The 24704-nt window shown below is 48.5% G+C and overlaps 1 protein-coding gene across 4 annotated transcripts in view; it reads left to right on the top strand.

The window, feature by feature from the left end:
* LZTS3 (leucine zipper tumor suppressor family member 3) overlaps positions 1–24704 on the top strand; it is a 153250-nt gene that overhangs the window by 85989 nt on the left and 42557 nt on the right. The window contains exon 1 of one of the 4 annotated variants that reach the window (XM_073586748.1): positions 21050–23101. The exons of the other annotated variants lie outside the window; for them this stretch is intronic. The gene's annotated coding sequence lies outside the window, so the exon portion shown is untranslated. Of the gene's footprint in view, positions 1–21049; positions 23102–24704 lie in introns of those variants that run through there. 4 annotated transcript variants of the gene reach the window in all.

The following is a 24704-nucleotide window of genomic DNA, read 5'->3' as shown; positions in this document are numbered from 1 at the left end:
TCGTGCCATCCCCGCATTCCAGTGCCGCGATAGAGGAGGACGATGCAGATAGCGGCCTGGAAGTTTCCATGTTTATAAATTCCTGTAAATTTCACTTTGATCTGTGAGAATCCATGAAATAGTTCAGGAGCGTCCAGCCAATAAATCATTGTCATCTCCGTCCAAGATGGAAAGATGAAGCATTTTCTACATACCGTGTACTATACCGTGGGCATAATGGCACATAATAGTATGAACCAAATGCCTCAGCAGCACAGACCTCACCCCTGGCATGTTCGTCACAATGTGTCAGTGGCGCTGTATAGCATCAGCATCGCTCCTTCCTATGGAAGGGTTTCTCCCATCTTCAAATATGCAATTTTTTGCTTATTAAAATTTGCAGATATACATATTGTTACCAAGGAGTCTGACCATTGCTGTTTTCTAGCAGGGGTGGCCAAACACGTGCATTGCTTTCAAGCTTTTTATGTTGAGTTTGTAAGTGCTGCTCTGAAACTGTTGGGGAGCATTTGAGAGCTATTATCTCATAAACCCAGGAAATCAGTGAGGATCAGCTTTAAACAATAGCTGCAGAGCAGGAAGCCAGTGAGGAGCAGCTCCAACCAATAGCTGCAGAGCAGGAAGTCAGTGAGGAGCAGCTTCAGCCAATAGCTGCAGAGCAGGAAGCCAGTGAGAAGCAGCTCCAACCAATAGCTGCAGAGCAGGAAGTCATTGAGGAGCAGCTTAAGCCAATAGCTGCAGAGCAGGAAGTCAGTGAGCAGCAGCTCCAACCAATAGCTGCAGATCAGGAAGTCATTGAGGAGCAGCTTCAGCCAATAGCTGCAGAGCAGGAAGTCAGTGAGGAGCAGCTTCAGCCAATAGCTGCAGAGCAGGAAGTCAGTGAGGAGCAGCTTCAGCCAATAGCTGCAGAGCAGGAAGTCAGTGAGGAGCAGCTTCAGCCAATAGCTGCAGAGCAGGAAGTCAGTGAGGAGCAGCTCCAACCAATAGCTGCAGAGCAGGAAGTCAGTGAGGAGCAGCTTAAGCCAGTGAGGAGCAGCTCCAACCAATAGCTGCAGAGCAGGAAGTCAGTGAGGAGCAGCTTCAGCCAATAGCTGCAGAGCAGGAAGTCAGTGAGGAGCAGCTTAAGCCAATAGCTGCAGAGCAGGAAGTCAGTGAGGAGCAGCTTAAGCCAATAGCTGCAGAGCAGGATGTGATATCACAGGGAAGTTGTTATTTGACAACTTCCGATCTACTATAAAATGCAGCAGTAGTTATTATTTCCTGTGGAGGTAAAAACTTGCATCGCAGAGACCTGATTTTACTTGCATCCCTAGCAGCACCTACACTTGATTAATTCAAGAACTTTCTAAGAATAAGATTTATTGACAAATTTAATGTATTTTTTTTACTAGTTAACAATTATTAAAAAGCAATTCTACTCACCCATACCAATCCTCTGCAGGTCACTCAGTGCCCTCTAGCCTCTTCTTCCTGGGCCCACCCTTGATACTGGAAGTGTCTGCTCAATCAGTGGCTGCGGTGTTGACCCACCTTATACAGTGATTGGCTGAACAGTCATTTCTGCCCATTTCCTATTGATCGAGAACGAGACAAGTAAGAAGAGACCAGCAGGGACTGTGCAAGCACCAAATCAGGACAGTGGGGGATTGCTGAGGTTGAATATTTTTTTCTTTATTTTTCTAATAAGTTGCATGAGGACTGAGACCGGTGACTCTGACGGTCTTGACTCAGCCGGGCAATGTATGCTGATGTCGGCCATTCATTAGAAGATTAATTAGACGGCAGCTTCAGCAGCTGGTTGCTTGCCAGGATGGACCAGTGGCTTTGCATAACCTATGGGACTACCACTGGTGGACACAGAAAGAGTCCCTGTGCAACGACTGGGACCTATACCCTCATGTCGACAAGAGCGGTCTCCTGACCTGAAGATGTGCATGGATGCCGACATTGACATTGGCAATTTAGGGACATTTTATCATCCTATTTGTATGTGGGACGTCCCCAAATTTGCGTAGACTGATTACGAAAAATTGTAACAGTCCTGGCAAATCCGCGGAGAAAACATGGAGAATTGAGCAAGCCATAGGTCCAAGGCCTATCGTTGGACCAACATCTGTCCGACATTTTACCAGACAGTTAATAGGAAAATGAACCTTGGGGTAGACGTCTTGCTCCAGCAGCAGGATGCACCCAAGGTTGTGGATTCTGAATGGTTCACCGACAAGGGGGTCCTCACAAAGCGCCCGACCGCAGACCACCATTAATATACATCACATACATCGTTATTCCATTCCTAGGCTTCATTTCCAGATTGTAGGAAAGTGAGTAATGCGGCCTCCACATGCAAATAATGGCAGATGAGAGGACATTGGAACACATGGATGAAAAGCAGGCCGTTCTGGAAGAGCGCTCCTCTCTGGGCCCCGAGAAACGCGTTCAGAAGAGCGCGGACGCTGGGGAGGCAATTAAGGCCCTCTCCGGAGCGACGCTTCCTCCGCTGATTAACTCGTGGGGAAAGCTGAGTTGCACTTTTCTGTCTTCATTTTATGTAAATCTCTTTATTTTTCTGCTGTAACTAGAGCAGAACATCGCCGAGGGTTTCTGACGCGGTTTATTCTGCAGAGCCGGAGACCTGGGGGAATATGCAGCCTGACCTCCGGGCTAAGACACCAGTCTGCATGAAGTGGAGTGATAATTATGGGATGTCATCCCTGAAACGGTGCAGTGACATGTGTCATCATACGCCATCATATCCAATATGGTCACAGCAGCCTCCTGATGAGGGCAACACCAGGGCCAGGCGGGCATCGACTGTGCCAGGAGCAACAATGAACCCAGAATAGACAGAAGCCAGTGGGATGTACAACATCTAGTCCCTGGTGGGCAGTGGTATAGCCATTATCTGTACTGGTTAATGCATAGTACAGTGCTGATATGGTCCCTGGTGGGCAGTAGTCTAGCCACTATGTGGTGCTTGGTAATACATGGTACAGTGCTGACATGGTACCTGGTGGTCAGTGGTGTAGCCTTTGGTAATATATAGTATAGTGATAAAATAGTACTAGTCATCAGTGGTGTAGCCACAAAGTGCTGCTTGGTAATACATTGAACAGTGCTGATATGGTCCCTGGTGGTCAGTGGTGTAGCCACTATGTGGTGCTTGATAATACAAGTGTACAGTGCAGGTATGGTACCTGGTGGTCAGTAGTGTAGCCACTATGTGGTGCTTTGTAATACATAGTACAGTGCTGTTATGGTACCTTGTGGTCAGTGGTGTAGCCATTATCTGTATTTGGTAATATATAGTATAGTGATAATATAGTACCAGTCATCAGTGGTATTTCCACTATGTGGTGCTTGGTATTACATGGTGATATGGTACCTGGTGGTCAGTGGTCTGGCCACTAATTATATTGTGCTTTGTATTACTTGGTAGAGTCATTAATTGCACCTGGTGGTCAGCGGTGCAGTTATCATCTGCTCTGGATATAGCCATCGTAGTCTCCAGGGCAGTCACGGCTGTTTACCAGATAATTAGTGGTACAGTTAGTAATAGGCCCTGGTGGTCAGTGGGACATGTCACATCCTATTCTTTAGTAATGTAGTGGTCTTTGTGACTCCTGGTGTCCAACATTTGACACATCCTGAGCTGTGATAGAGTCGTGAGCATCACCAGATGGTTAGTGGTACGGTTCAGATTACGTCCCTGGTGGTCAGTGGAACATGGCGCATGAGATGTCTGTGTAAGCGCAAAGCCGGCTAGTAATAGGGACAAAGAGCCTAATTCAATGGAGAAAAAATTATAACGACTGCAGAAAGCAGCTCGCCAATATGTTCTTATGAAAGTTTCCCTCCTGTGAAGACCCAGAGGGGAGGGTGACACGTGCGTTACATGAAGTGGCGTCCACAGCATCTGTCCTTGCTGACTGTCGCTGTTTCTTGTCCTTTTCGCACTTGCGGCATTCTGTAGCAGCGTTGTGGCCCAGGAAGGGTCTTCGTCACCCACAGATTACATGTGCTGCAGGCGATTGTGCAATGATGCGCCTCCACTGAAACTGTGGAGATGCGACTGTCATTTACGGTTAGAGACTATTTGGACGGTCCTATCCTCTACTGCGTCTCCTTTGTGTAAAGTTTACCTTCCACTACCCGTCGGCAACTCTATCGGGTCTAAAACGCCAAGGCAGGTTACAGGAAGTGGGGGCGTGGCTTTATCTCTACAGGAAGTGAAGGCGGGGCTTTATCTGTACAGGAAGTGGGGGTGGGGCTTTATCTCTACAGGAAGTGGGGGTGCGGCTTTATCTCTACAGGAAGTGAAGGCGGAGCTTTATCTGTACAGGAAGTGGGGGCGCGGCTTTATCTATACAGGAAATGAAGGCAGGGCTTTATCTGTACAGGAAGTGGGGGTGGGGCTTTATCTATACAGGAAGTGGGGGTGGGGCTTTATCTGTACAGGAAGTGGGGGTGTGGCTTTATCTCTACAGGAAGTGAAGGCGGAGCTTTATCTGTACAGGAAGTGGGGGTGCGGCTTTATCTCTACAGGAAGTGGAGTGGGGCTTTATCTCTACATGAAGTGGAGTGGGCTTTGTTTCTACAGGAAGTGGGGGGTGGGGCTTTATTTCTACAGGAAGTGGAGTGGGGCTTTATCTCTACAGGAAGTGGAGGGGGCTTTGTTTCTACAGGAAGTGGGGGGTGGGGCTTTATTTCTACAGGAAGTGGAGTGGGGCTTTATCTCTACAGGAAGTGGAGGGGGCTTTCTTTCTACAGGAAGTGGGTGGTGGGGCTTTATCTCTACAGGAAGTGGAGTGGGGCTTTATCTCTACAGGAAGTGGAGGGGGCTTTGTTTCTACAGTAAGTGGGGGGTGGGGCTTTATCTCTACAGGAAGTGGAGTGGGGCATTATCTCTACAGGAAGTGGGGGGGCTTTATCTCTACAGGAAGTGGAGTGGGGCTTTATCTCTACAGGAAGTGGAGTGGGGCTTTATCTCTACAGGAAGTGGGGGCGGGGCTTTATCTCTACAGGAAGTGGAGTGGGGCTTTATCTTTACAGGAAGTGGGGGGGCTTTATCTCTACAGGAAGTGGAGTGGGGCTTTATCTCTACAGGAAGTGGGGGGGCTTTATTTCTACTGGAAGTGGGGGCGGGGCTTTACCTCTACAGGAAATGGAGTGGGGCTTTATCTCTACAGGAAGTGGGGGGCTTTATCTCTACAGGAAGTGGAGTGGGGCTTTATCTCTACAGGAAGTGGAGTGGGGCTTTGTTTCTACAGGAAGTGGGGGTGCGGCTTTATCTCTACAGGAAGTGGAGTGGGGCTTTATCTCTACAGGAAGTGGGGGTGCGGCTTTATCTCTACAAGAAGTGGAGTGGGGCTTTATCTCTACAGGAAGTGGAGTGGGGCTTTATCTCTACAGGAAGTGGAGTGGGGCTTTATCTCTACAGGAAGTGGAGTGGGGCTTTAGCTCTACAGGAAGTGGTGGGGGGGCTTTATTTCTACAGGAAGTGGAGTGGGGCTTTATCTCTACAGGAAGTGGAGTGGGGCTTTATCTCTACAGGAAGTGGAGTGGGGCTTTATCTCTACAGGAAGTGGAGTGGGGCTTTAGCTCTACATGAAGTGGGGGGCTTTGTTTCTACAGGAAGTGGAGTGGGGCTTTATCTCTACAGGAAGTGGTGGCAGGGCTTTAGCTCTACAGGAAGTGGTGGGGGGGCTTTATTTCTACAGGAAGTGGAGTGAGGCTTTATCTCTACAGGAAGTGGAGTGGGGCTTTATCTCTACAGGAAGTGGAGTGGGGCTTTATCTCTACAGGAAGTGGAGTGGGGCTTTATCTGTACAGGAAGTGGGGCTTTAGCTCTACATGAAGTGGGGGGCTTTGTTTCTACAGGAAGTGGGAGCAGGATTTTGTCTACATGAAGTGGGGCACAACTTTGTGTCACTACTGGAAGAGGAGGTGGGATTTTATCTGTACAGAAGTGGGGTGGGACTTGGTCTCTACAGGAAGTGGGGATTGGCCGTTGTCTTTCCACAGGAAATGGGGGCAGGTCTTTATACAGGCAGGTAGGTCTTTGTTTCTACTCCTGCTCTCCTGTCTGCTACAATGCAAACAGACCTCACGGAGAAATAGGCTTACAGTTCAGGACAGGCAAGCTACTGAGCAATAGTAGGAGCAAAGTATGCCCAAAAATTAGGGAAATGATGTTCCAGCACCCATAGTGCTGGTACAATGCTAATGCAAAAAAGCCCACCTAAAAAAAGTAGATAGAAAAATAGGAGAGTTCCTGGACATGTAGGCAGATGTGAGCAGTTCTTTAGGTTTTGTGTTGAAGGACACATTAAACTCTGTACATTATACATTTATGGATTTTTCTTTATGGTTGAAGAAGCAAATCACTGAGCTGTTGCAGAGCAATCTACTGAGATTTCTTCTCCCATCTCCCGTGAGTCCCACTTGACACAAAGCATTCATGTTAGACATGCATTGATCCATGTGTCCATGATGAGAAGAGACGTTCTACATCCTGGAAGGTCAGAGTAGTTAATGGTATAAGCACAGAGAAAACGTCACGATCATTCTTTCGCGCTGATGTGTCCTTACTTACTTCTCTTGGCTCGACATGTCCTGAGTTGATTGCTGCATCATGACCAACTTTTAAAGAAACCCAAGTTTTTTGCTACTCTGCGGGGAGATATTTATGCTATATGTGTCTGGCCACCCAGTGGCTGCGATGTGAATTTCAGCCTGTCGAGCTTTTCTTGGCATCTAGCCTTAATATATTGAGGTTGTATTGTGAGAAATTGGTGTAATTATCAACTGCAGCCATGCTACCGAGTCTGGTCCAGAATATGAGAATAGGACACCGAGTCTCACGGACCACACACGGATCTGACGGATGTGTATATGGGTAAAGGAAACAGCACACAGACAGATGCCGCCTTAACCAGTATTCTACCGTGGACCACCAGGGAGCAAAATATTAATCCATACTATACCAGAGACCACCAGGGAACAAAATGTTAATCCAAACTATACCCTAGACCACCAGGGAAAAAATATAAATCCATACTATACCCTAGACCACCAGGGAAAAAATATAAATCCATACTATACCCTAGACCACCAAGGAACAAAATATAAATCCATACTATACCCTAGACTACCAGGAAGCAAAATATTAGTCCATACTATACCCTAGACCACCAGGCAAAAAATATAAATCCATACTATACCCTAGACCACCAAGGAACAAAATATTAATCAATACTATACCCTACACCACCAGGGAAAAAATATAAATCCATACTATACCCTAGACCACCAGGGAAAAAAATATAAATCCATACTATACCCTAAACCACCAGTGGAAAAGTATAAATCCATACTATACCCTAGACTAGAAGGAAGCAAAATATTAGTCCATACTATACCCTAGACCACCAGGCAAAAAATATAAATCCATACTATACCCTAGACCACCAAGGAACAAAATACTAATCCATACTATACCCTACACCACCAGGGAAAAAATATAAATCCATACTATACCCTAGACCACCAGGGAAAAAATATAAATCCATAATATACCCTAGACTAAAAGGAAGCAGAATATTAGTCCATACTATAACCTACATTACCAAGGAATAAGATATTAATCCATATTATACCCTAGACCACCAGGGAACAAAATATAAATCAATACTATACCCTAGACTACCAGGGTGCAAAATATCAATCCATACTATCCTCCAGACCACCAGGTCTAATCACCCTCTTTTTTTCTTTAGACTGCTTGGGTATACAGTATTAACCCTTTGTGTGCCCTGAGACCATCATGGAATAAATATTAGTTATTAAAATACCCTAGACCACCAGGGAATAACATGAGCATGTCTACCCTAGATTACCTAGGAAGGAGGGAGCTGCTGTAGGACCAGATTGTGTCGCTATACAGATTGGTGTTGGAAACTCTTCTCAAAGCCCGTTTGTCCGGGGCCGACGAGCGTTTGCTGGGATTGTCCTGGCCAATACGGCACAGTTGGAATTAATGCATTGAACCTTCCCCTACCGTAGACTGCCAAGAAAGTAGACTACTTTATAACTTTTATAATCTTATTATTGATGTTGCGAGACCTTAAATGATTCAATATTTAGCAAAATTCAGCGTTAGAACAAATACAAGCTGTGAGTGTCGCGTCCAATGTCACCTTGCCACCTGCCGTCTCTGTACCCCGTCCCCTCAGGCACCTCCCTGCCAGCGTCGCCCCCCGACAGGAGCGGCTCAGGCACATTTTTATCTCGCAGGCATTTCCCATAAAGGCCTCTTCTCTTCAGATGCTTCATCCCGCTTCCCCCTGCAGGGAGTGAACACATTTCAAAAACTCCTTGCAAGTTGCAGTTGTGATAAGTTTTGGTGGGGGGCGCAGAATGCACCGTGCTCCCCCTGTAATTCGCCTGCAGCACCACACAGCTCGCACTCGGCAATTTCCGTTACCAGCAGCCTTCAGAGATTAACATCTGATTCTTATAGATTAAACCTTCATTTCTTCGCTCCAGGGGAGGTAGAATGTGACGTGCGGAATAATGTTCTTATCCAGAGAAAATAAGGTTGGAGTGCAGAGATTTCTTCAAAACTGTCCTTAAAGGAGAGTGGGCCTGAGGTGGAAGCTGCAGCCACCTGTTCATTTACAGAGGCCCCTGGTCTCTGCGGCCCTCGGGTGAATCTCCAATAGAGCCCATCATTGCCTCTAACGGGCTAAACTGCTGCCAGATTTTCCAGCATGTTATTTGGGAAGGACCCTTTTTTATAAGTTTTTCCAATTCTCCAAGTTAGAAGCTTTTTCTGTTCTCCAAGCCAGGACCCCTTTAGAAGTCATACCTATTCTCCAAGCCAGGACCCCTTTAGAAGTCATTACTATTCTTCAAGCCAGGACCCCTTTTAGAAGTCATTATTATTCTCCAAGCCAGGACCCCTTTAGAAGTCATACCTATTCTCCAAGCCAGGACCCCTTTAGAAGTCATTCCTATTCTCCAAGCCAGGACCCCCTTTAGAAGTCATTACTATTCACCAAGCCAGGACCCCTTTTAGAAGTCATTCCTATTCTCCAAGCTAGGACCCCTTTTAGAAGTCATACCTATTCTCCAAGCCAGGACCCCCTTTAGAAGTCATACCTATTCTCCAAGCCAGGACCCCTATTAAAAGTCTTTCCTATTCACCAAGCCAGGACCCCTTTCAGAAGTCATACCTATTCTCCAAGCCAGGACACCTATTAGAAGTCTTTCCTATTCACCAAGCCAGGACCCCTTTTAGAAGTCATTCCTATTCTCCAAGCTAGGACCCCTTTTAGAAGTCATACCTATTCTCCAAGCCAGGACCCCCTTTAGAAGTCATACCTATTCTCCAAGCCAGGACCCCTATTAAACGTCTTTCCTATTCACCAAGCCAGGACCCCTTTCAGAAGTCATACCTATTCTCCAAGCCAGGACACCTATTAGAAGTCTTTCCTATTCACCAAGCCAGGACCCCTTTTAGAAGTCATTACTATTCTTCAAGCAAGGACCCCCTTTAGAAGTCATACCTATTCTCCAAGCCAGGACCCCTATTAGAAGTTTTTCCTATTCACCAAGCCAGGACCCCTTTCAGAAGTCATACCTATTCTCCAAGCCAGGACCCCTATTAGAAGTCTTTCCAATTCTCCAAGCCAGGATCCCTATTAGAAGTCTTTCCTATTCACCAAGCCAGGACCCCTTTCAGAAGTCATACCTATTCTCCAAGCCAGGACCCCTATTAGAAGTCTTTCCCATTCACCAAGCCAGGACCCCTTTCAGAAGTCATACCTATTCTCCAAGCCAGGACCCCTATTAGAAGTCTTTCCTATTCACCAAGCCAGGACCCCTATAAGAAGTCTTTCCTATTCTCCAAGCCAGGACCCCCTTTAGAAATCATACTTATTCTCCAAGCCAGGACCCCTATTAGAAGTCTTTCCTATTCACCAAGCAAGGACCCCTTTTAGAAGTCATTCCTATTTTCCAAGACAAGACCTCTTCTAGAAGTCTTTTCTATTCTCCAAGCCAGGACCCCTTTCAGAAGTCTATCCCATTCTCCACCCCTTCATGTCCAGTATCCCACCTCCCTGAATCTGCAGTTAGACCCTAGGACCTTCCAGAATCGCTGGACTCAGGAGAGTTGCCGAATTTCTAGGAGTCTGGGAGGCACGAGGAGATCGGCACCGGCCAAATTCACTCACAACATCCATATAGAAAGGGGAACTCTAAAGGGGATGCAAGTCTTTTACCCCTCTTATTTCCAGGATCAGTGGGGTCTAAGTGGCCAGACGGTTGGTGATCGTTAAAAAGGTTAACCTGATCGCCTATCCATAAGATAGGCCATCGATATCTGATTGGTGGAGGTGCAAAACCCGGAACCCTCATCAATCAGCTGTTACCGGCGCCGGACGGAAGTTCTCGGATGTTGCTGGATCACTACAAATACTACCGCTCCAGCATCGGAAATAGCTGATCGGACTTAAAAAAGTAGCGGCCAACAGCTTTAAGTAACGCACTTCCTACCAAAATGCTGTCATGGAAATGCCTCTTTAAAGGAAACCTACAAGCATGTTTTAACACGTAGAAGTAGTGGCATGGCTGAATAGGTGCTTGTCCTCCGATAAAAATGATACCTTCCTTGTACAGATCCGATGTGCCAGTCATGAGAAATCTGGCGTAAAAGCTGTATGCAAATTAGGCTGGAAATGCAGTGAGGGCGTGTCACTGCACTTGGCCTGCTTCTCCCAGGTGCTTCTTCCAGCCTGATTTGCATATAACTTCTACTCTACATTTCTCATGAGTGGCACATCGGATCCATGCAAAAAAGGTATCATTCTTATTGGGGCATGAGCGTCTACGCAGCCGTACTACTACTTCCATAAGTATAAACGGGCTGACAGGTGCCCTTTAAGCAGATGGAGATTGAGAAAAAAAAACAACTTTAATTATCTCATCACATTCTGTTCTCTACACATATTGCTCAATCCAGGTAACAGCTAAAAAGCATCATGCAGAAAATGTGTCACAACAGCCCATCATCATCCTGAGCCTGAAAGTCTTACATCATCCATAATAAATAGTAGGAGAAAGTATCTCAGATACAAATGTGACCAGGTAGAAAAAAAGTAGCCATGGCCTCCCTGCTGACTTATGACCACTTTAAAGCTGGTCTGGTCATAAATCATCTGAGGGGAGTTCAGAAGAAGGGAGATAAGAGATATCAACTCACTGACAGATTCTCAGTTAACTCATTCTACAACCGGCAATATACCGTGCAAAATTTGTAATGTAACCTAATGGCAAGCACGATTTTTAGCCATAAATAAAGGCATTTAAGTAAAAAAAGGAAAATCATTCACTTTTAAGAAACATCGGAGGGAAATACGGAGAGAGGATGAAGTCCATGCAATGGATCCAGATGTAGCAGAGCCGAGCGTATAACGCTACGTCTGTATGTGGCATCCTCACGTTCTGTCCCCTGCAGGGACCATCCTCCAGCCGTACCCTGATCGGTCCTGACACATGTTTCCGTGAGAAAAATCGGTGGGCGCTGCGTTCATTACACATTGCAAATGAGGGGAAAAGCTTCCCCAAGTCTCCTAGATTAATTGTAGTGTGCACGGTGACGACCAGCGGCGGAGAAGTCTGTAACCATAGCAGCGGCTCCTCCAGCAGAATCTCGCTCCACGGATCAGAGCGGAGATAAAACGCGGCTTTTTATAGCTTATTCCTCCAAGACAAACCTTAATTAGGACGGGGCCGATATAACGCTAGCCTGTGTGTATGCCTCCATACCCTGGCAATGAGGGGGAGCACTGCCGCTATGGGGGTACTGTTGTGGGATGACGCTGTTATACTGTGGCTACCTCATGGGGGCGCTGTACAGCAAAATGGCACTGCAGTCGGGCCAACGTCCCACACACCGATAGAGAGGTGCGATCCGTCACTGCACAGATCACGTCTCCTCCAGAGTCCAGTTGTGGCAGCTTTATTCTACTCAATCCGATGCTCGGCATTGTGCTTGGTGATGTACGGCTGCAGGCAGCTGCTCCGCCATGAAGCTCCCGGCGGGGGGGCAGTGTTTGTGATGATGTTATGCCAGAGGAGGTCTGGACTATGGAGTCAGCAAAGCTGTGGTGATCTGCCCTCTGCTCCTCAGCACACGGCCCCCTGCTCTGTAACGTTATGGGGTCTCCACTTCGTGGCTGAGTTTCTGAGGTTCCTTCCACTTTTCAGTAATATCACCCATAGGTGATGAGGGAAGACTCAGGAGGAAGAAATGTCATGGACGGACTCGTTAGCCCAGTGGCTCCTGTTACAGGACCGCGCTGGTATCGGGGAGCTCTGCACCACCCGCCGTTCTGTCACATGGCCGACAGCATGGAGGAGCCATAAGTTATACACTGGGGGTGATGGGCCAGACGTTGTACGCCGGGGACGAGGAGGCCAGATATTATACACCGGGGGGCAAGGGGGCCGGACGTTATAAAACGGAGGCGAGGGACCGGACGTTATACAATGGAGGCGAGGGGCCGGACGTTATACACCGGGGGGCAAGGGGGCCGGACGTTATACAACGGAGGCGAGGGGCCGGATGTTATACAACGGAGGCGAGGGGCCGGACGTTATACAACGGAGGCGAGGGGCCGGACGTTATACACCGGGGGGCAAGGGGGCCGGACGTTATACAACGGAGGCGAGGGGCCGGATGTTATACTCCGGGGGGCAAGGGGGCCGGACGTTATACAACGGAGGCGAAGGGCCGGACGTTATACACCGGGGGGCAAGGGGGCCGGACGTTATACAACGGAGGCGAGGGGCCGGATGTTATACAATGGAGGCGAGGGGCCGGATGTTATACAACGGAGGCGAGGGGCCGGACGTTATACACTGAGGGCTATGGATATTTTACAGCGGGGGTGAGGGGCTGGGGGTTAAAGGGAACCTGTCACCCCCCGCAAGCGTTTTTAAGTAAAAGAGCCACCTTGTACAGCACTAATGCTGCATTCTGTCAAGGTGGCTCTGTTACTTAGCCTCTGTTCCACCGCTGAAATAATCGCTTATAAACTTGTTCAAAAATACCTGATAATTGACAGGGGGGCAGGACTTTCCCCCTCTGACAGAAGCCTCGCATCCATCAGTCATTTCGTATTTGACGCCGCCTCCTCAGTGTTCTTCTGAAATGCTGGCGCCTGCACTGTACTATAGTGGGCATGCGCAGTTAGCGCTGCCCGACGTGCCCGTGCTCTCAGATCACATCCCGGCCTTCATATCGCGCAGCCACAGATCCCGACCCTCAGTCGCTTATGATTTATTCACACTGCGGGGCTGGGAATCTTGGGCATGCGCAGTAGTTCTCTGCGGCTCTCATCCACGCAGGATTGGAGATTACGCACCTTTATTTTTAATCTTTTTTTTTTTTTCTTCTATTTTTCACCTGTTTTTCATTTGCGCATAATTCTTCATTGCATTTGTGCTTTTTACTAAGTTTTATATGTGTTTGTCATTTTTTGTATGTTCCACAGTTTCGGGGGGGGGGGGGGGGTGCTGGTACTTTTTGGCTAATACATTAATTGCAGCCCGTCCCCTCCAGCCCCCTGGGTGATTTTATCTAAAAAATATGGGTCTTTTTATCGCATTTAGTACCGGAGTAGAAAAAAATATTAAAGAAATTTCAGTTTTGATTTTGCACAAAATTTATGAAGCACGTGCGCCATTGTGAAGAATTTGGCAGAGGAAACAAAGAAAAGTAAGAAAATGCAAATGGTGACTAGGCCGTATGGGGAGTAATTGGAGCGGTACCATAATAAGACAGGGAGAGGTTCTGTCTCCCCTGTATTCTGAGGATAGGCGGAGGCGCCCCCCAGTACCGGCCATTGCCTGGGCCTTATCTATGAATCTGCAGCCTCCAGGAGACGGCCGACTGTATACAGGCTGCAGAATATTCTGCTATCCATGCCTGGCCGCTCGCCCTGCGGTTGTCATAGTAACCGACACGATGACAGAGACGAGACACTTCCATCCCTCTGTATTCTGCTGTTTCCTTGACACTTTCACTGTATGAGAAATTTACAAAACCTGACACAATCTGTAGGGTCGAGGAGCTTCGTCTATCCTGCATTTTACTCGATACTGCATACACTGCAAAATCACAGCCGGAACATAATGGTAACCAATCAGAGTGTGGGAAATAGGTCAGCAGCAGGAGAAGCGTGTGTTGATCTTGTTGGAGGCAGTGACCTTTACACTCATGTAATGATGCTGAGTGAGGACAGGGCTGGATGTGGCAGAGGGAGATGAACAGGGACAGAGCATTTTAGGAAAAGAGGGTGTTGATCATGGAAAAGTCGAGGCAGGGAATACAGCAGCCACTTTGGGGAGAATCTGGATAGTGAGAGGACGTCAGAGCTTAGCAAAGGAGATAGGGAGTGAAAGCCATGGAACACTGAGTAAAGTTTACAGACAATGTGTGTAACAGTACAGAATGAAGAAGAGTTGCCGGCGCTTCACCCATAACCATATGTGTTGTGGTCACTCTGTTGTGGGAGGAACGGCCCCCGTCGAGTGCCGGGCCGGAACCAGAGGAGCCGTCATCTGGGTTCCGGGAGAAACTGTTCCCGGGGGACAGGATTCAAGGATGGACCGTTGTGACTGACAGGTGGGCTGGGGGAGGGACCGGTATAAAGGAGGCGGGGAATTCCCCAGACGATGAGTCAGCAGACCGGGTGAGAGACAGCAGGAGAGCGTGGGAGCCTCTGCCAGCCAGAGCTACTCACCAGCGCCAGGGAGGATGCCGACTGAGGACTCCAGAGGGACGTTATCCAGGGAGCCGTCCGAGACTTGTTGCCCCTCTCCAGACTGCGGGCCCAGCACAGCTCGCGGCCGCTGTCGCCTCCCCTGAGCTCGTGACCGCAGCCTGTTCCCTGCTACCCGCGGCCGCCCTGCTTTCACCAGTGGCCACGGCCAGCACCGCGCCGTCGGCAGCCACGACTGTCCCGCCCCGGTCCGCAGCAGGAGCCGGGCCTCTCTTGATCGCGGACTCCCTGTCGCAGCCGTTAGCTGCGCAGGTGGCCTGTCACTAGCCACTATACATCGCTGCCGCCTGCCCAGGTCCGGGAGCTGCGGCCCACCCGTCCAAGGACTCCTCCGGGGCCTGTGGGGCTTCAGTGTCCTCAGCGCGCCGGAGAGCGCGAAGACTGCGTCAACACCTCAGCAACTGGGCCCAGCAACTATTTCGCCGAAAGACCCCCAGCCCGAACAGGCGAGGGACATCTGGACGGCTAAGTAGACTCTAGACTTAAGGACCCGTAGTCGGCCAAACCGCGGCCCTATAGTGACCGGCCCTTTCCGGGAGTAGTCGTGTGCTGCATTACTGTGTTTGCTTGTTTAGAGCCCCTGCGTGGGCAACCTGTGTTACCCCTGTTTCGGTGATCAGGCCGTGACTGAGGAAAGTCCCCTCAAGTTCCATAAACGTTTTCTTAAAAAGCCGCGTAGTTGTCTCGTGACTCGACAATGCAGGATGCAGTCTCCGAGCGCAGACTGCGGCGCGCCTGATCAGAGTGGGATTGCAGGCGCTGCTGATGGCGGGGGTCCCCGCTCCAGCATCTCCCTGGGGGCTATGAAAAGTAACTTGCCCCGGTTCTCTGGCTCCGATACGCTGTTGTGGAGCTGGACAGAACGGATGCGGGGCCTTTTCCGTATGCACCCCATGACCCCCCATTTAGAGGCTGACGTAGCCCTTATGGCGCTAGATGGAGAAGCTTGGAAGTCAGTAATGTTGAGACCCCCGGGGCGCCGTAACACCTTCGCCAGGGTCTTGCAGATCCTAGAAGAGACCCACGGGGATCCAACAGACGTGGGGGAGCTAAGAACCCGGTTGTTTAGTCGGATGCAGGGGGAGGGGGAGACCATCACCCAGTATATGAATGCCCTCCAGGAGTTACACACCACCATAGAGAGGAAGGACGGAATGGGGGTAGGGCCCATTGACATTACTCTGTGTGACCTGCTAGTGACTGGACTCCGGGATCCGTTAATCAAACAGGCATTGCGGGAGCAGATGCGAGTGAACCCACGTTTAGTCTTCTCCGAAGTGGGGAGTCAGGCCCAGGTGCGAGAGCAGGAGCAGGGGATAACGACTCCTGTGGGGAAGGCCTGGAGCATGGAGTCTTCCGTAAGTGTCGTCGAAGAACCTCAATGGATTGCAGAGATGAGACAAGAACTGAAAAGTGTCCGGGACGAGCTGGCCGAAGTAAAGAAGAGAACGGAGCCCGCGCCTGGCCGGCCTAGCTACAATTCCGGGCCCTGGGGGCCTCGCAATGCCCGGGGTGGCCGAGCCTGGCCGCCCCGGTGTTATGAGTGTGGAGAACTGGGTCACTTCGCCCGGGATTCTCCACGGCATGGGAAGCGCCCACCCCGGTGGACATTAAACTAGAGGGCTCCGGGCATGGGGGACGCCGCTCGGAGCCGGAAGCCACAACGAGGGGCGGTGGAAATCCCAAAGAACTGGTCGCTGAGTGCCCAATGGTATGGGCTGAAGTCGAGGGTCGTGCAGTACGGTGCCTCGTAGATACAGGGTCGCAGGTGACGACCATGCCGGCAACATACTTCCGGCAACATTTCCCAGAGGCGGCAAGGCCCCAGTGGGGGCCCATGATACGACTAGTGGCCGCAAACCAACTGCCGGTACCTGTCGTCGGAGAGGTGTGGCTTCAGACGACATTGTGTGGAAAAGCCCTCGGCCGCCGGGGAGTGGTCCTGACCCAAGGAGAGACTAACGACCGCCACCCGGTCATCTTGGGCATGAATATACTGCGGGAGTTCGGCAATCTACTCCTTAACGATTCCACACTGGAGACCCTAAGTCAGTGGGGTTCTCGCACGGCCCAGGGGCAGGTCTTCCAGCGGTTGGTGCGGGAGGCGCGAGTGCTCCAGGAGTGTCAGGAGGATGAGGCGCTGGGCAAGGTTGTGCTTCCTCCGGGGCAGACGGTGGTGGCTCTGCCAATTCGCGCCCCAATACCATTGGAGGGCGTGGAGGTGCAGGTGGAACCTTGTTACTCGGAACGCCTGCACCCTGGCATCCTGGTGGCCCGCTCCCTGGCCACAGTGCGGGGAGGGACCATCTTGGTACGGTGCGTCAACCTGGAAGATCAAAATATCGCCCTGAAGCCCCGGGCCGAAGCGGCCAAGTTAGTCCGGCCATTGGAGGAGATGTTGCCAGACCCCGCAGTCCAGTTGCGGGTGCAACCCGAAGATCCCTGGGCAGTCACGGTGCGAACCCAACAGGCCGCCGCACCTGCGGCCCAAGAAAAGGGCCGAGTCATCTTGGAGAAAATGCGGGCTGAACTCTCCGGTCTAGCGCCGGCCCAGCTTCTCCAAGTGGAGACACTTCTTGGACAATTTTACAGTGTTTTCGCCAGCCACGAGGACGACTTCGGATGTACTACGGCCATCACCCATGGAATCCCCACGGCAGGAGCCGCCCCCATCCGGGACCGATATCGACAAATACCACCGCATCTATATCAGGAAGTAAAAACTCTGTTAGCCGAAATGCTCCGAAAGGGGGTCATACGAGAAAGTCAAAGCCCGTGGGCGGCCCCTATCGTCCTGGTTTGGAAGAAAGATGGCACTGTACGTTTTTGCGTGGATTATCGGAAGTTGAACGCCTGCACCATCAAGGATTCGCATCCGCTGCCTCGTATAGAAGAGTCTCTGTCCGCCCTAGGGAACGCCACGTACTTTTCCACCCTTGACCTGGCCAGTGGGTACTGGCAGATACCGATGTCGGAGCAGGACAGAGCCAAGACGGCATTCATCCTTCCCATGGGACTGTTCGAGTTCAATCGGATGCCGTTTGGGCTGGCCAACGCCCCCGGAACTTTTCAGCGGTTGATGGAGCTGTGTCTGGGAGACCTCAACTTCGAAGCCGCGTTGATATACCTGGACAATATTATCATCTATTCTGCCACCTTCGAGGACCACCTGAGGCGGTTGGGGCAGGTGCTCGGCTGGCTGCAGAAGTACGGGTTAAAGGTGAAGCCCCAGAAATGCCATCTATTCCGCACCCAGATCGAGTACCTGGGGCATACCCTCTCGGCAGAGGGCGTTCGACCATCCCTGGAAAAGGTCGCTGCCATCCAGGGGTGGCCTACACCCGAGACGGTGAAGGACGTGCGGGCCTTTCTGGGGTTGGCCGGCTACTACCGTCGGTTCGTGAAGAATTTTGCACGCCGAGCTCGAACCCTGCAAGACCTGCTGAAGGGGGCTCCCGCCGGGGTGAGTGGACGGAAGATCCAGTGGCAGCAACCGCAAGAGGATGCGTTTCAAGACCTCAAAGCTGCTCTCTCGGACGGCCCGGTATTGGCATATGCAGTTTTTTCACAACCGTTCATCCTGCATACCGACGGGAGCCTCCAGGGACTAGGAGCTGTGTTGTCACAGGTGCAGGATGGTCGGGAGAAAGTGATCACCTAAACGTATTCTTAAAAAGCCGCGTAGTTGTCTCGTGACTCGACACTGCATCCTGCGTACCTGCGGGTACTACACTGTCACACTAAGGCTTTGTTTGCGTTAAAGAGCTTGAAAAGCTTTATTTTTAATCCAGTCCTAGGAGACCTCAGAGTGTTACACACATCTTTCCAGAGAATTGGAGGCTTTGCCGTACTTTTGATTCACGGAGAATCCGTTCACCACAAATCACTCAAAAGATTCGCTCATCTAAAAAAAAAATACTTTTAACATAAAAACCTGATTTCAACAATCGGGTCATTTTCTGACTCGTTGCCTTTAACAGATAGTTTTCTTGTATTTTGGAACTATGCTTCGTCTCAGGGTGAGGAGGTGTCCTACATGGCCTACATGGCGGTATGATGCCATTTATTTTTACACAACTATTGATTTCCTTCACAAGAAGAGCTTGGTTAAAGGCGTTGTTCAGGATTACAAAAACATGGCTGTTCTCCTTTCCTGAAACAGTGCCACCCTTTACCACTGGTTGTGCGTGGTATTGCAGGTCAGCTCCATTCACTTTAGAGGGGTCATCAACAATGAGTCCGTATGGCCCAAATCCAAGACTGGGGCACAAGCTCTTGTCTCATATACACAGGACCATAGCAAATTTCAAGAAACACAGGGTGCTGCAAAGCGGCAGAGCTTATCCCCAGTATGTAGGGCAGTCGCTGCAATCAGGGGTTGTATTAACATCGGCTGGTTTTCTAGAAATATTCCTTCTCCTCCTCCTTTTCAGACTTTCTTGGTGGAGATTTCTTCCTTGTACAATGAGCGTCTTCTGCTGCATCCAATCACATTGTGTAGATTAATGATCCCCAGGCCTGTGTCCCTCACACACCATCCTGTCTCTTATCATTAGGCCGCACGTCTGCAATCCCGCCGAGCATATTCTGCACATGGAAACTCCGACTAAATGCTAATCATCCGCAGCAAATATAGGCCACACGTCACAGCGAGCACACGCTGAAATCCGCTGCGGTGATTACATCTGCCATAGCGCCCTCACATGCCTCAGTCCCATTATCATTCGTCGTTGCTGTATCTGGTGAATTAAAGCCACATTTTTATGTGGTTTATCAATAAAAGTGTTTTTATGTTCCAGATTTGCAATTAATTGTGTATTTATGCTATTTTATATATATTTTGCAGCAGACTGTAAAGAAAGTTGGCTTTTTGGTGTGTAGCGTGTTATGCTGCCATCTACTGGCCATTGTGGAAACTGCAATTTAAATTTTTTTTTATATATATATATATATATATATATATATATATATATACACTCACTGGCCACTTTATTAGGTACACCATGCTAGTAAGGGGTTGGACCCCCTTTTGCCTTCAGAACTGCCTCAATTCTTCGTGGCAGAGATTCAACAAGGTGCTGGAAGCATTCCTCAGAGATTTTGGACCATATTGACATGATGGCATCACACAGTTGGCGCAGATTTGTCGGCTGCACATCCCTGATGCGAATCTCCCGTTCCACCACATCCCAAAGATGCTCTATTGGATTGAGATCTGGTGACTGAGGAGGCCATTTGAGTACAGTGAACTCATTGTCATGTTCAAGAAACCAATCTGAGATGATTCGAGCTTTATGACATGGCGCATTATCCTGCTGAAAGTAGCCATCAGATGTTGGGTACATTGTGGTCATAAAGGGATGGACATGGTCAGCAACAATACTCAGGTAGGCTGTGGCGTTGCAACGATGCTCAATTGGTACCAAGGGGCCCAAAGAGTGCCCAGAAAAAATTCCCCACACCATGACACCACCACCACCAGCCTGAACCGTTGATACAAGGCAGGATGGATCCATGCTTTCATGTTGTTTACGCCAAATTCTGACCCTACCATCCGAATGTCGCAGCAGAAATCGAGACTCATCAGACCAGGCAACGTTTTTCCAATCTTCTACTGTCCAATTTCGATGAGTTTGTGCAAATTGTAGCCTCAGTTTCCTGTTCTTAGCTGAGAGGAGTGGTACCCAGTGTGGTCTTCTGCTGCTGTAGCCCATCTGCCTCAAAGTTCGACGCACTGTGCGTTCAGAGATGCTCTTCTGCCTACCTTGGTTGTAACGGGTGGCAATTTGAGTCACTGTTGCCTTTCTATCAGCTCGAACCAGTCTGCCCATTCTCCTCTGACCTCTGGCATCAACAAGGCATTTCTGGCCACAGAACTGCCGCTCACTGGATTTTTTTTCTTTTTCGGACCATTCTCTGTAAACCCTAGAGATGGTTGTGTGTGAAAATCCCAGTAGATCAGCAGTTTCTGAAATTCTCAGACCAGCCCTTCTGGCACCAACAATCATGCCACGTTCAAAGGCACTCAAATCACCTTTCTTCCCCATACTGATGCTCGGTTTGAACTGCAGGAGATTGTCTTGACCATGTCTACATGCCTAAATGCACTGAGTTGCCGCCATGTGATTGGCTGATTAGAAATTAAGTCTTAACACACAGTTGGACAGGTGTACCTAATAAAGTGGCCAGTGAGTGTATGTATTTAATTATAGTATCCCCGTTATTGTTTAATTCCACGGATAAATGCTATGATATGATTATGCCTCACATAATGGATTCAGCTACATGTTAGATTCATATACTAGTTAATGTGATGGGCTTAGATACCGAGAAGACAGTATAATCATGTGTGATGGGTTAAGCTACACTGACTTAGTATTATGTATTAAAGGTTTTTTGATATTTATGGCATTATTATGGACTTGGATAACATTGGACAGTATCATACATGATAATCTTAGATATGCTCTAGTTTAGCACATTTTTGAGAACGGATATTAGGGAATTTTTTAAAGAGTACCAATAAAGCAGAGCGCAGTCTATGATCCATAGAATTTGTGAGCTGATTCCTGTTCACGCCTATACCCCACCACCCACACCCTACAGCGTATGGGTCCTAAATATTGCAGACGATTACTTCATCACACCCCCATACACTAATACAACGCCCCAAACCAGACCCCCCAAACAAACACAGATGATTGCCCCACCCTAAATGCACATCTAAGACCCCCCAAATGAGTACAAAGCGCAGACCCCTAATAGACACAAATGTAGAACCTATGATCTTATGCAGGATCCCCTTGATGAAGACCCCAAATCAGGCTTTTCTTGATACAGACCCTAGACTAGCCCCCCCCGAAATACAGACTGGACTCTTCATAATCCATCCCCCAGATGGTACTTCCCTTATCCAGAACCCAGACCAAAACCTTTTTTTCAACAATTAAAAATATATTAAGCATTACTTTTTTAAATTTGTTTAAATGCGGTAAATATAAATATTTTTATTTTCAGTGGTATAAAATATGAAAAATAGCCTAAAAAGTTTTAATATTTGCAACTTTTATACATTATTGGGAACAGCTGCTGAAATTTACCATGAAAACCTTGTGCGCTTCTATTCCCCATTTTGCATTATGGATGCAGTAAAAGTGGGCGGGGTCTGCTTTTGCTCCTCCCTTCTACATTTGGGGATTTGCAAAGGGATAAGGGAGGATGAAGTTTAGGATCACTGTGCAACGTCATATTGTTGGTGACTACAAAGTGATACAGAGATGTGGACAGTGTCGCCGAGGACCTCTGATGTGCAGATGCTGTTAGAGTTGCGCTGTTCACTGGTCTTTACAGAGATCTGAGCGGAGCCGTCATATCATTGCGGCTGCTTCGCTTAGATCACAATAATTGCAATGCTCAGCAGTCAGTATCACACATGCAAGGATTAGATATACCGTTCAGCAGACTGTACCTCACAAGGTAGGGTTAGATACACGGCTCAGTGGACAATTACTGTGTTCTAAGCTCTGCATTAATGTCATTGCGGTGCTCAGATCACAGTAATAATCACTGATCGCTCACCAGGTCCAGGAAAAGGCGCTGCGGCGGTGATTTCATTAGATCATGTGTACTCACCACTAGGTAAAGTCCCCTTTGCAGCTCAAGTACCCGGAGCTGATGAGCACTCACCGGATATTACTGTGATATGCAGCAGCTACTCTGACATCACGGCTATGCTCAGATCACAGTTATTACCAGTGATCGCTCATCAGGTCCGGGCAGTGGCGGGGACTAGTGCTGAGTGATACCTTCCGATATCGGGAAATATCGGATCGGATTGGATCCGACCGATACCCAAAATGTATCGGATATCGCCGATTCCGATACCGGAAACCAATGCAAGTCAATGGGACAGAAATATCGGAATGAAAATAAATCCTTACTTTCCTTGTACGTTAATTCTACATGAAGAAAAACAACTAAGAATAATGTAGAATGTATTGGGGGAGGTGGAGGAGACATTAAAGGCATAGAGGTTTAGCCCAATCAAATGGAATAGCAGGAATTAAATTTTTTTTAAAGACGTTCGGAGTTACAAAGATATTGACTATGTTAAAGGGGTTGTGTAGCAATAGAGGGAGACGTTCAGAGAAGGCATATGTTGGCGGAGTGTTGGAACGGAGTGCTTCATCTAGCTTGGAGGTTGATTGAGCCCCTGACCTGGAGGATGCGGGCACCTGTATGCACAACAGACTGTGAGTAACGCTTTGGAACTACATGCCCTGGTGTCCTCCAGTTATTCCTGCGCCAACACACTCAGCACTGCTACATCTCTGTGCCTGGCACTGCACCATCTACGTCTCTTCACTACCTCTCCATCTACACTGCCCTGGGACTACAGCCCTACCTGTGGAGGGCCACAACATCAAAGCTGCACCACACCATCTGTCCCAGAGGATCTGTCTGCAGCGTCGGCTTAACATCTTCATTGCCGAACACCACAGGTGGTGTTATGAATCATTCACTCATAAACTTTAATTATCATCCACACGTTCAACATTTACCTTTTACAATGGACGCCCAGGGCCACGGACCGGGTCACAGCTACCGTGACATCTCCCATTGAAACCAACGGGCCCGGTACCGAGTTCCCCACCAGCCCTGGCGGGCGATCCAACTTGGCGGAAATACATAACAGAACAGGTTGTCCGGGCTTTTCACATAATCTCAGTGCATATCTAGGCTGCAGAATGCTGACAATAAGTAATTTACCTTCTGCGGCTAGTCTGTTTCCAAGATATCATCTCTTGCTTCTAAGATAAACGTCCGGGGGGGGGGTGTTCTGGCATTGAAATGAGAACTGGTCGTTTCCTCCTCCCTCACTAGTTTCACTTTCCATAGATCACTGTTCAGCGTGTGTCTGGGGGAGGAGCAGCTGGGCGGTCTGCTCGCAGCCAATCACAACCATGCCATTAGTTAACATCCTAACAGGATGTGCCCACACTTCTTAGGATTCCTCATTGGCTGAATCAAATCAAACTGGCTCATTGCATTATGGAAACTTCCGATTCCGGTATTCGATATGCAAAAAGTATCGGAACTCAGTATCAGAATTCCGATACTGCGATTATAGGCCGATACCCGATATTTGCAGTATCGGAATGCTCAACACTAGCGGGGACTTCTTCCTGTGGTGTGTACATGTCACTGGATGAAATCCCTGCCGCATCGCTAGTGCCTGGACCCAGTATAACCGCGTAAACAGAAAAAAATCAAGAATGTCATAATTACATTTTTTTGGTAGCTACTGTGCCTCAAAAATACTTTACCAATCAATCAGAAGTACACTATGAGGTAAAATGAATGGTGTCATTGAAAGTACCACTTGTCCCACAGAAAAACAAACCCTCCTATGTCTAATTATCGCACACATCTACATCTTTTCACATGTTTAGAGTTTCCTTGGTAAAAGCTGTTGCCATGGAGACCTCATCGGGGCAGATGGAGGCGGCCATTTTGACATCTTCATTAGTTGGGTTTATTATGTGCATCGGCCTCGATTTAATTGACATCATGTAGACTGTGTCTTATTTTATCACAAATTTGTTTTAACCTCTTCCATTTTTTTTTTTTTTTTTTTTTTTTTTTTGCGCTTTTTTTATTTTTCCATGGACCTATCACCCTATGAGGCCTTGTATTTTTTCGGTGAAGTTTGGAATGACACCGTTTATTTTACCATGTAATATACAAGAAATAAATAAGATACGAGATAAAATAATAATAAAAATAATATACAAGAAATAAATTTGAAATAGTAAGAAAAAACCCTCCACTCCGCCATTATTTTTTAGGTTTTGT

The sequence above is a fragment of the Dendrobates tinctorius genome, unplaced genomic scaffold (genome assembly GCF_039654945.1).
Source record: "Dendrobates tinctorius isolate UK_male_01 unplaced genomic scaffold, ASM3965494v1 ptg000095l, whole genome shotgun sequence".
NCBI classification, from domain to species: domain Eukaryota; kingdom Metazoa; phylum Chordata; class Amphibia; order Anura; family Dendrobatidae; genus Dendrobates; species Dendrobates tinctorius.
Note: the sequence above shows the minus strand (reverse complement) of the source record. Positions and strands in the feature narration are given on the sequence as shown.